We start from the raw sequence: 12,890 nt of genomic DNA on the forward strand, positions 1-12,890 counted from the left end.
ACAAATTTAGAGGACAATTTGTAAATGTTTTAGAAGTAAACCTGAATGACTTTAGAAGTCTTTACAATAACACTGTTTAGGACTTGCTTATTTTAGGACCAGAGACTTTTAGCTCTCATTTTAGCTTCCACCATAAAACAGGGTCGATGGCTCCGGCTATAGAAGTAACAGTACACTGAATGTACGATTGTGATCTAAATTCACTGACTATAATCTAAGCAGGTTGCTACCTTTAAGATGATTAATGAATTTAAGTGATTAAATACTGTTGTTATTAACTTGTCTCCCTGTGAGCACTATTAGGTCCGAATGGCTCTGATGACTCTTGAATGCGCCTTTTCCTAAACTCCAGAAAACAACAGGTTATGTTGAAGAAAACGGTCACAGATTCTGTGATGGGAAAGAGTGGTAACCAAGTGTGTACGAAGTGTTTACCCCAGAGACGGGTAAGACCCTCTGGCCAAAGGGCAACCTAAGACAGGGGAATTCACGCCACAAACACTGGGCATCTCCTGATGGAGGTGTTTTTATGTGAGAAAGGTATTAGAGTTGAGCGGTGACTGTGAGGCCAGCAGCATCAGCAAATCATTGAGAGGCGAGATGAGCTGTAAGAAGTTACGGCCGTCTGACCCAGAAAATGTGAGTTCCTCTATATACCACTCACCAGAAACCGCGTTGATTGTATGGCTTGTTTTTCTGACAAGTGTCTGCAACTATGCCAGGGGACAACACCCTGAAGAAAAGACAATTATAGCTTAAGAGCTGATCTGAATGGGCATTCAGGAGCCAGCAGAGACCATTGAACTAGTGGTTATCTGTTGTGGAGAGAGTTAAAAAAAAAAAAAAAAAAAAAAAAGTTGTAGTGTTAGTTGCCTGATGGGCAAGGAAAACACAGAGATTTGTGTTGATGCTGAACTAATGTGTCAATTCTGACTCCTGCAGATCATTAGACATGACAAAGGACCATTATAAGATATGGTGGTGGCTAAAGATGAGAACAGCTTGTGATGAGTCAAGAGAATTTTCTGGAAAACAAAGGTTAGGTAAATTGGGTATTTAAACTAAAGATAACCTTAGAAAAGATCATAGCATAATGTATTTTAGATTGTTGTAATGGTTCTAATTTGAGTCAAACATTTGTATTTTGACATGTGTGAACTATTAAGGATTGACTATGACTATGATTATTTTAGTTACAGTCCTAGGAGGCTGTTGAAAAGATTATTCGCTTATAGTGAGAGAGAAAGAGACTGCATGAGTGGAGGAAGGGATGGTACCCTGTCTGTTTTTCTGTTATCAGTCAGCCAAAGAAAGCTGAAGCAAAGTAATAATTATGCACCAAAACAATCCAGCTGACTTTTCTAAAATCAGATGGATAATGAACAGACATGCTTTGAAACTGGTTAAGAGGCCATAAAAACATTAGATAAAAGATACAGGAAAATGTAAGGTTAAAATGTCATTTAAAATTTAAATCTTTTTAGAGAAAAGATATGAATAAGAAATATGAGCAGTTCATAGTCAGGGATGAGTGTGAGTGTTAATTCATGTTTTGTACAGTATGTGTTAGTTTAGGACAACTGTTCTGTCTGAATAGTGTGTATAAATTTGTCATTAACCTCTGGAAAGAGTGTTTTAGCATTATAGATGGGTTAAGGCAAATTACAAATTTGAAAGTAAGCTGAGGATTGTGAGTCAATCTGATGAGAAGGCAACACAGAACAGGATGAGCTTTAAGTTGATTGATCATCGAGCTCTGTCTGTTAATTATTATTTTGGTCATTCATGATGTGCAGTAGATTTGAATTACTTTCTGGACAGGTTTAAGTATTGATAAATTAGAATTGTGAAGTCGTAGATAGCCGTCAGTCATGTGTTGAGAAAAAGTTATAGATTTGACAGCAACAAAACACGTAGGCTAAGTAAATATCAGATTATCCAGAGAGCCCTTAACAGTTATGTATTGTAAAAAGGGGAGATTGCTATTCGACTGACGTTGACGAAGTGTGCACACCACGACCTGACCTGACCAATTGATGACCTGGAGAATGTTCGTAGATGACAGTTGCTTAAGAGACCAAACAATAGGCCTGAAAAGCAAGAAACACTGTGAAACTAGGGGCCGTTGCCTTAAAACAATTTGATAAGAAGATGAAATTGTGGCTTTAAGTAATATTTTAATTTCAGAGGCAGAGAAAGATGTCTAAAAGAAATTTGGCTTAAGGACAACGTTTGGGTTAGCAAACTTTATCCAAACAAATGTTACCAAATAAATATTAACAAATATTGCAGGTTTTTCTATAGCTCAAACAGTAGAGCGTTAGCGCTTGTAACGCCAAAATCATGGGTTCAATTTCCGAGGGAAAGCAAGAATTGATAAGAATGTAAATGTGTACCTTGAAATGTAAGTCGCTTTGGATAAAAGCGTCTGATAAAAGTAAGAGAATTTTATTATGTTAAATTTATGCACGAGATGGGTGTTGTGCATCAAGAGGAGGATGAATATGCTCATGGCGGGAACAAGAGAACGCACAGTAAAACAAGTGGTCAGATGAGTCTTTGAACTTTTTAGTATGGATAATTTGTATTCAGGCCACAAACAAAGACATTTCGGCCTCACAGGTGGGAAAACAGTAAATCCAGGGGGGGAGGGCTAAACCCATTGTCTTCACAGCAGGCTGAGAGGTTATCTAGCTTTGACCTCATCGGTATATGAGGACAGTAAAAGTCCAGGAGGGGTTTGTTTGAAGAACTTTATTTGTATTAACCAGCTAGATCTGGTTTACTAAGGGGTTCACATTTGCTGAAAGCCATCGCACAGGTGGGAAGATAAATGTTGGGAGGATATTGGGTTTAATTGTGTGCATTGTTTGTATTTTAAGTGTGCTAATAACAAGAATTGTTTTTGACAGGAAACGCCGGAGCAGATGTGGCAGCACAGCAGACAAAAGAAAACTATGTGACAATAACCTCAACATTTGTTTTTCTTTACAGAAGATGCAGACTTTTGCGCATGGCATGAGCAAAGTGAAGAAACAGTGCCTAACCCTGTGTAATGCCTAACTTAAAATTTTCATTTTGCAGGATGTCAGGATGGATTGCATCAAACAGAACTGATTCTGTTCCAAATGTATACATATTGTCTGGTTAACATGAGCAAAGTGAAGAAACAGTGCCTAACCCTGTGCAATGCCTAACTTAAAATTTTCATTTTGCAGGATGTCAGGATGGATTGAACCAAACAGAACTGATTCTGTATTGTTTTGTTACCATGAGCAATGTGGGTTGAATGTTTTTTAGAAAAAAAAAAAAAAAAAAAGAAAAAAAAAGGAACCTGAGTGCTATTCAATGAGCAAGAAATTATCCGATGATATGTTTCAGGTTGAAAATTCCACAGATCACACCAAAAGGGACGACAAGACAAGCGGTCACTAACAAAATCCCTTAAGGTCTGCTTTCACAGGTGACAGCAGACAGTAAATGACTCATTCCAGTGGGGGTGCGATCGTGATCTAAGGGAAAATCTTGTAAGGATTTGAAAATGATTGAAGGATGTTAGACCTGGGTCCAAGCATCTGACCTAAACTATACCAACCAACATCAACAACCTCACACGCCAGCGCAAAGAATAAAGTAGGGGATCAATGATATGTGCTAGAAACATATCTCCCCTGCCAACGTTGAAAAAAAAAAAAAAAAAAAAAAAAAAAATCCTCTCTACGGCATGCAAAGTGTCATATTGGTGAAGATGGAACGTCCATGAGGCAACGAGATGATCAACATATCTGGAGAAAATGTTGACCAATTAATGGTTGAAGAAAAGTTTTGCGATTTTATTTGATTGAATCAAATTAGGGCTTAGTATTGATATACATGAAGGGTATAACTGTTCTTGAATTAAGACTTGAATTAATTCTATTCTTAAAGATTTAATAGTATAATGGGTTTGATTAGAAAACAAGAGTGAATTTTTCTATGTTGTTTATCAGAGAATGATAAAGAGGAGGAATTGTTGGGGAAAAATTCATCTTTTCTTTGTATTTTATTTTCAACGATTTAACAAACGAATGCCATGCGTTCTTTGGCTGTATTTTGAGTTTCTTTTATGATATTGATACAGCTGCAGGGTGTGTGTGTGTGAGATTTCAGAGGTAAGGAGATTCCCGTGCTGGGGAGGGGTCAAGGGGGGTCCCTTTTGTTCCTTGTGCTGTGAAGGGTGACAAGAGATAACACTATAAAAATGCTGGCCAACCTCTGCTCTGGGTCTCACTCCGCCTGCAGCTGGACTGTGGATGGACTGGGAACATTCTTGCAAGAATAAATATCTTTTAAGGACAATTTGAATCCTGATGTCTCTTATGCCTGATGCTATTTTGTTAGTTACTTGTTTTTGCCTCAACAGTACTTTAATGTAGCCTATAGAACAAATGATTTTCATTTACCAATTTTATTTGAAAAAATAAAAAGGTATAGAATTTGTTTCATGCAGAAAGTATTACTGTCATTACAAAAATAAACAATGTCCAGAACAATTCATTCTCTTGTATTTACACAATTAAAGTTGCATAAAAATAAATGTACATAATTTTTCTTTTAAAAAATAAAAGTGAAAAAAGTTAAACAAGAATATGTAGAAAATATATATATTTTTCAATCATTCTCTCAAGAAGGGAAAACAGCCTGTCCATCCTCTTCCTTCTTTCCTGTGCACTCCTCGCCTCTGCCTCCCTCTGTAGTTGCATTTCTTCTCTGATCAAGTCCAAAAACTCGTCCTGTCTCGCCGCCTTTGTGCTGGTGCTGCTGCCCCTGGCTCCTCCTCACCGTGGGCACCCACTACTGAACTCGGCCCTGGTGTGTCCTCAGGGATTGAGGCGATGAGGACAGGGGGGTTGGTGCAATGCATCTGTCCCAACACCTCATCCATGAGGACAAACCAGGGCCAAGCTTCAGCAGTGGGTTTCCCACTCACACCCTCTCCTGTCCCAGGACACTTGCAATCCTAAAGGCAGAGCAAATGAACCATGGCTTGTTAACAACAACAGGACAATACATTTCAGCAAAGATGTGTGTATTACTTTTCTTATATATATATATATATATATATATATATATATATATATAGACCCATTTTTTCCTGAATTGTTCTAAAAAAGCAGAAAAGGGTACTTAACACAGAGGAGCAATCTTAAGTGCATTGTTAACACTGCAAAATATGACACATCAAGATATGCATACAAAATACTTAAGAAATCATATTTCTGTATACTAAAATTTGTTTAAAACCACATAGCTTGCATGACAGCACTACAAAAACACATAAAAGTGAAACCCCATTGCCTTATCTACTGCTTTTCTTATTGTTTTGGGCTTTATTGGGTGAGTGATATTTCTTATAATAAGTGCAAATATTACAGATAGGTCGTTAAACTAATAACGTTATTACCACAAGTTTTGCCTAAAACTACCTGATAAATGAAGCCACGCAATGGTGACGAAGGAGTTAAGAAGAAGTTTATAAGAAAATTTAACTCTGGTTTCGCTAGCTATTTGAGTAAATGAAAACATAATACTTACATTTAAATGTGAATTTGCCGTCCACCACCGATCTCTAGTCTCGGCCGCCTTTAAAAATAAATAAATAAATGCTGTCTTCAACGGCGCGCAATGACTTATGGGGTAGGATAGGCCGCTAAGTGTCCATTTATGTATCCTTCTTTTCACGGGGAAACGAAGGGTGCATTTGGCGTCGCTTTTGAATCAGGGAAGCCTTCGTCGCGGCGCGATGACGCAACCGGCCTTCGAATACGGCCTTCGGAGGATGGAGAATTGAATTGGGACAGCCTTCATCGAGCCGCGGTGACGCAATTGGCCTTCAAATGCGACCTTCCAAGGATGCAGCCTTTGAATTGGGACGTCCTTCGTCGCGCCGCAGTGACGCAATCGGCCTTCAAATACGGCCATCCGGCCTTCAAATACGGCCTTCGAAGGACGCAGCCTTCACTTTGGGACACAGCTATACTGTGTCCCAATGTGAAGGCTGCATCCTCCGAAGGCCGTATTTGAAGGCCGATTGCGTCACAGCGGCGCGACGAAGGACGTCCCAATTCAAAGGCTGCATCCTTGGAAGGTCGCATTTGAAGGCCGATTGCGTCACGCGGCTCGATGAAGGCTGTCCCAATTCAGTTCTGCATCCTCCGAAGGCCGTATTCGAAGGACGGTTGCGTCATCGCGCCGCGACGAAGGCTACCCTGATTCAAAAGTGACGCCAAATGTGCCCTTCGTTTCCCCGTGAAAGGAAGGATACATAAATGGACACTCAGCGGCCTATCCTACCCTATTCTACCCCATAAATCATTGCGCGCCGTTGACGACAGCATTTATTTATTTATTTTTAAAGGCGGCCGAGACTAGAGATCGGTGGTGGACAGTAAATTCACATTTAAATGTAAGTATTATGTTTTCATTTACTCAAACTCTAGCGAAACCAGAGTTAAAGTTTATTATAAACTTCATCTTAACTCCTTCGTCACCATTGCATGGCTTCATTTGTCAGGTAGTTTTAGGCAAAACTTGTGGTAATAACGTTATTAGTTTAACGACCTATTTGTAATATTTGCACTAGTCTATCTCACTTGTGTATTATAAGAAATATCACTCACCCTATAAAGCCTAAAAGAATAAGAAAAGCAGTAGATAATGCAATGGGGTTTCACTTTTATGTGTTTTTGTAGTGCTGTCATGCAAGCTATGTGTTTTTAACCAAATTTGAGTATACAGAAATATTAAGTATATTTTGCATGTCTTGATGTGTCATATTTTGCAGTGTTAACAATGCACTTAAGATTGCACCCCGTGTTAAGTACCCTTTTCTGCTTTTTTAGAACAATTCAGGGAAAAATGGGTCTGGGGAACGTAACTCCCATACAGGCACAAAATAATATACATTCCCCAGACCCATTTTTATATATTTTATATATATATATAAGAAAATTAATACACACATCTTTGCTGAAATGTATTGTGCTGTTGTTGTTAACAAGCCATGGTTAATTTGCTCTGCCTTAGGATTGCACGTGTCCTGGGACAGGAGAGGGTGTGAGTGGGAAACCCACTGCTGAAACTTGGCCCTGGTTTGTCCTCATGGATGAGGTGTTGGGACAGAGGCATTGCACCAACCCCCTGTCCTGATTGCCTCAATCCCTGAGGACAGACCAGGGCCGAGTTCAGCAGTGTGTGACCAAGAAGAGGAGGAGCCAGGGGCAACACCAGCATCAGGGGCAACACCAGCATCAGCACCAGCACCACGAAGAAGGCGAGACAGAGAGGACGAGTTTTTGGACTTGATTAGAGAAGACATGGGACTGCAGAGGCGAGGAGAGCACTGGAGAGGATGGACAGGCTGTTTTCTCTTCTTGAAAGAATTATTGAGAAATATATATATTCTTGTTTAACTTTTTTTCACCTATATTTTTTAAAAGGAAAAAAAAATCTGTACATTTATTTATTTTTATGCAACTTTAAATAAAAGAGAATTCATTGCTCTGGACATTGTTTATTTGTGTAATGACAGTCATAATTTCTACATGAAACAAATTCTTCTATACCTTTTTTTCCCCCCAACTATTTACAACATACGTTAAACATATCAAAATCAACAAACATTTAAATTTACAGTACATAAAATAAGAAAAATGATGTAGACTTTTATTCAGATGAGTGGGAGACCCTGGTGTGCTGCTGGACCGGGATGGGCTCCACAATAGAAACCCTGGTAATAGAGATGCTGGTGGGACATCATCTGGGATGGTCTCCAGAGTGTTTGACTGCATATTTTCACTATCCACTAAGTTGTCTACCAACAGGTTTGCAGGGCTGACTCATGGAATAAATATTGAGATACTTTATTACACTAAAGTACTTTTAATAACCATTAATTCCGCATTGGCGAAAAACTACTAGTGATATATTTTAAAACTTAGTTAAGCAATTTTTTATTATTTATTTTCATTATATTGCATACTCTAATGTACTTAAGGTATCAAGAGTAAAAGTAAAGGAATTCTGCAGAAAAAAAAAAACGTCAGGGTTTTTATGATGTTTTGCATTTCTATTACTGCATGTTGCATTTTACTTCTGAATATTTTCAAGGTTGATACATTTAAACTATATACTTTTGTGTAGTTTAATGTAAAACAATGCATCATATTGTAAAATAACAAGTGTTGCTGTCCTGTGTGGGAAAATTACTTCGAGTATTAACGAAGTAGCCTAGTTCCTTACATACCACCACTGGTTATTTTGAAAATGAAAGTAACAAAATGTAGGCCTATTGTCACAATATTAACAAATTGTTGCTAACTACAGCTCCGTCCCATTTCAAAGGGCGCATCTGAAGCGCTCGGACCGGTCTAGCCTACGGATGATTGTTCTTGTCGCCTAGCAACAGTGACTGACAGCTGCCGATGAAGAGCGGAAGTAACATTCGCACTGGACTTTTTATATTCAACTGGGTTTTATATTCAAATGGGGTTAAAAACCTGTGTAAATATATTTACCATGGTCCAATTTATGTGCATAATAAAAAGAATACACTACAAAATCGCATCAAGGTAAGATATAAATGAACATTTGAATCTTCGGCTAAGCCGAAAGTATGACCTGAAACATCCTTAATACCATGTCCTCCAGTAAAATATAAAACATAAAAATGACAATAGCCAATTCTGGCTCCATAGCATATCAAATGAATTGTCAGGATGGCAGCATACTCTCGTACCGTTGCTTGGCGCCTGGAGCGGTAATCGGGAACACCTGGCTGAGCAATTAGGAAATGCTACGGAGGCTACATGGTGCGTTCTTCGGAGGACGCATAGGCTGCATCCTTGAAGTCTTCAGTCCTTCGAAGGATGCAGCCTTCACATTGGGACACAGCTATTCACAATATTCACAGCTGGTCACGATTAAAGACGTTCCCAATGCGCTGAGCAGCGCAGCATCGATTGTAGCTTTCGAAAGGGAACCCAAGATCGAGGACTCTTTGGCCAGAAATATGTTCAGGAGGTCAAAAGGGGACCTCTGTATAGCTGATTTATCATCAAAAGGAGACTATAACTTTCTATAGTTTGAAAAATTTTGAGGACACTTTGACCACAAATAAGTTCAAAAGGTCAGATATGGACATCTATATGGCTTATGAAGAATCAGAAGGAGTCTATGAGTATGTATAGAAAACGCAAGATCGAGGACTCTTTGGTCAGAAATATGTTCAGTAGGTCAAAAGGGGCCCTCTGTATAGCTGATTTATCATCAAAAGGAGTCTATAACTTACTATAGTTTGAAAAAATGTTAGGACACTTTGACCACAAATAAGTTCAAAAGGTCAGATATGGACATCTATATTGCTTATGAAGCATCAGAAAGAGTCTATGAGTATGTATAGAAAGCCCAAGATCAAGGACTCTTTGGCCAGAAATATGTTTAGGATGTCAAAAGGGGACCTCTGTATAGCTGATTTATCATCAAAAGGAGTCTATAACTTTATATAGTTTGAAAAATTTTGAGGACACTTTGACCACAAATAAGTTCAAAAGGTCAGATATGGACATCTATATGGCTTATGAATCATCAGAAGGAGTCAATGAGTATGTATAGAAAGCCCAAGATCGAGGACTCTTTGGCCAGAAATATGTTCAAGGGGTCAAAAGGGGACCTCTGTATAGCTGATTTATCATCAAAAGGAGTCTATAACTCTCTATAGTTTGAAAAATTTTGAGGACACTTTGACCACAAATAAGTTCAAAAGGTCAGATATGGACATCTATATGGCTTATGAAGCATCAGAAGGAGTCTATGAGTATGTATAGAAAGCCCAAGATCGAGGACTCTTTGGCCAGAAATATGTTCAGTAGGTCAACAGGGGACCTCTGTATAGCTGATTTATCATCAAAAGGAGTCTATCACTTTATATAGTTTGAAAAAATGTTAGGACACTTTGACCACAAATAAGTTCAAAAGGTCAGATATGGACATCTATATGGCTTATGAAGCATAAGAAGGCGTCTATGAGTATGTATAGAAAGCCCAAGATCAAGGACTCTTTGGCCAGAAATATGTTCTGGAGGTCAAAAGGGGACCTCTGTATAGCTAATTTATCATCAAAAGGAGTCTATAACTTTACATAGTTTGAAAAATTTTAGGACACTTTGACCACAAATAAGTTCAAAAGGTCAGATATAGAAATCTATATGGCTTATGAAGCATCAGAAGGAGTCTATGAGTATGTATAGAAAGCCCAAGATCGAGGACTCTTTGGCCAGAAATATGTTCTGGAGGTCAAAAGGGGACCTCTGTATAGCTGATTTATCATCAAAAGGAGTCTATAACTTTATATAGTTTGAAAACTTTTGAGGACACTTTGACCACAAATAAGTTCAAAAGGTCAGATATGGACATCTATATGGCTTATGAAGCATCAGAAGGAGTCTATGAGTATGTATAGAAAGCCCAAGATCAAGGACTCTTTGGCCAGAAATATGTTCTGGAGGTCAAAAGGGGACCTCTGTATAGCTGATTTATCATAAAATGGAGTCTATCACTTTATATAGTTTGAAAAAATGTTAGGACACTTTGACCACAAATAAGTTCAAAAGGTCAGATATGGACATCTATATGGCTTATGAAGCATAAGAAGGCGTCTATGAGTATGTATAGAAAGCCCAAGATCAAGGACTCTTTGGCCAGAAATATGTTCTGGAGGTCAAAAGGGGACCTCTGTATAGCTGATTTATCATCAAAAGGAGTCTATAACTTTATATAGTTTGAAAAAATGTTAGGACACTTTGACCACAAATAAGTTCAAAAGGTCAGATATGGAAATCTATATGGCTTATGAAGCATCAGAAGGCGTCTATGAGTATGTATAGAAAGCCCAAGATCGAGGACTCTTTGGCCAGAAATATGTTCTGGAGGTCAAAAGGGTACCTCTGTATAGCTGATTTATCATCAAAAGGAGTCTATAACTTCATATAGTTTGAAAAAATGTTAGAACACTTTGACCACAAATAAGTTCAAAAGGTCAGATATAGAAATCTATATGGCTTATGAAGCATCAGAAGGAGTCTATGGGTATGTATAGAAAGCCCAAGATCGAGGACTCTTTGGCCAGAAATATGTTCAGGAGGTCAAAGGGGGACCTCTGTATAGCTGATTTATCATCAAAAGGAGTCTATAAGTTTATATAGTTTGAATTTTTTTAGGACACTTTGACCACAAATAAGTTCAAAATGTCAGATATGGAAATCTATATGGCTTATGAAGCATAAGAAGGCGTCTATGAGTATGTATAGAAAGCCCAAGATCAAGGACTCTTTGGCCAGAAATATGTTCTGGAGGTCAAAAGGGGACCTCTGTATAGCTAATTTATCATCAAAAGGAGTCTATAACTTTACATAGTTTGAAAAATTTTAGGACACTTTGACCACAAATAAGTTCAAAAGGTCAGATATAGAAATCTATATGGCTTATGAAGCATCAGAAGGAGTCTATGAGTATGTATAGAAAGCCCAAGATCGAGGACTCTTTGGCCAGAAATATGTTCTGGAGGTCAAAAGGGGACCTCTGTATAGCTGATTTATCATCAAAAGGAGTCTATAACTTTATATAGTTTGAAAACTTTTGAGGACACTTTGACCACAAATAAGTTCAAAAGGTCAGATATGGACATCTATATGGCTTATGAAGCATCAGAAGGAGTCTATGAGTATGTATAGAAAGCCCAAGATCAAGGACTCTTTGGCCAGAAATATGTTCTGGAGGTCAAAAGGGGACCTCTGTATAGCTGATTTATCATAAAATGGAGTCTATCACTTTATATAGTTTGAAAAAATGTTAGGACACTTTGACCACAAATAAGTTCAAAAGGTCAGATATGGACATCTATATGGCTTATGAAGCATAAGAAGGCGTCTATGAGTATGTATAGAAAGCCCAAGATCAAGGACTCTTTGGCCAGAAATATGTTCTGGAGGTCAAAAGGGGACCTCTGTATAGCTGATTTATCATCAAAAGGAGTCTATAACTTTATATAGTTTGAAAACATGTTAGGACACTTTGACCACAAATAAGTTCAAAAGGTCAGATATGGAAATCTATATGGCTTATGAAGCATCAGAAGGCGTCTATGAGTATGTATAGAAAGCCCAAGATCGAGGACTCTTTGGCCAGAAATATGTTCTGGAGGTCAAAAGGGTACCTCTGTATAGCTGATTTATCATCAAAAGGAGTCTATAACTTCATATAGTTTGAAAACTATTGAGGACACTTTGACCACAAATAAGTTCAAAAGGTCAGATATGGACATCTATATGGCTTATGAAGCATCAGAAGGAGTCTATGAGTATGTATAGAAAGCCCAAGATCGAGGACTCTTTGGCCAGAAATATGTTCTGGAGGTCAACAGGGGACCTCTGTATAGCTGATTTATCATCAAAAGGAGTCTATCACTTTATATAGGTTGAAAAAATGTTAGGACACTTTGACCACAAATAAGTTCAAAAGGTCAGATATGGACATCTATATGGCTTATGAAGCATCAGAAGGAGTCTATGAGTATTTATAGAAAGCCCAAGATCAAGGACTCTTTGGCCAGAAATATGTTCTGGAGGTCAAAAGGGGACCTCTGTATAGCTGATTTATCATCAAAATGAGTCTATAACTTTATATAGTTTGAAAAAATGTTAGGACATTTTGACCACAAATAAGTTCAAAAGGTCAGATATGGACATCTATATGGCTTATGAAGCATCAGAAGGAGTCTATGAGTATGTATAGAAAGCCCAAGATCAAGGACTCTTTGGCCAGAAATGTTCTGGAGGTCAAAAGGGGACCTCTGT

Source organism: Rutilus rutilus (assembly GCF_951802725.1).
Source record: "Rutilus rutilus genome assembly, chromosome: 10".
NCBI classification, from domain to species: domain Eukaryota; kingdom Metazoa; phylum Chordata; class Actinopteri; order Cypriniformes; family Leuciscidae; genus Rutilus; species Rutilus rutilus.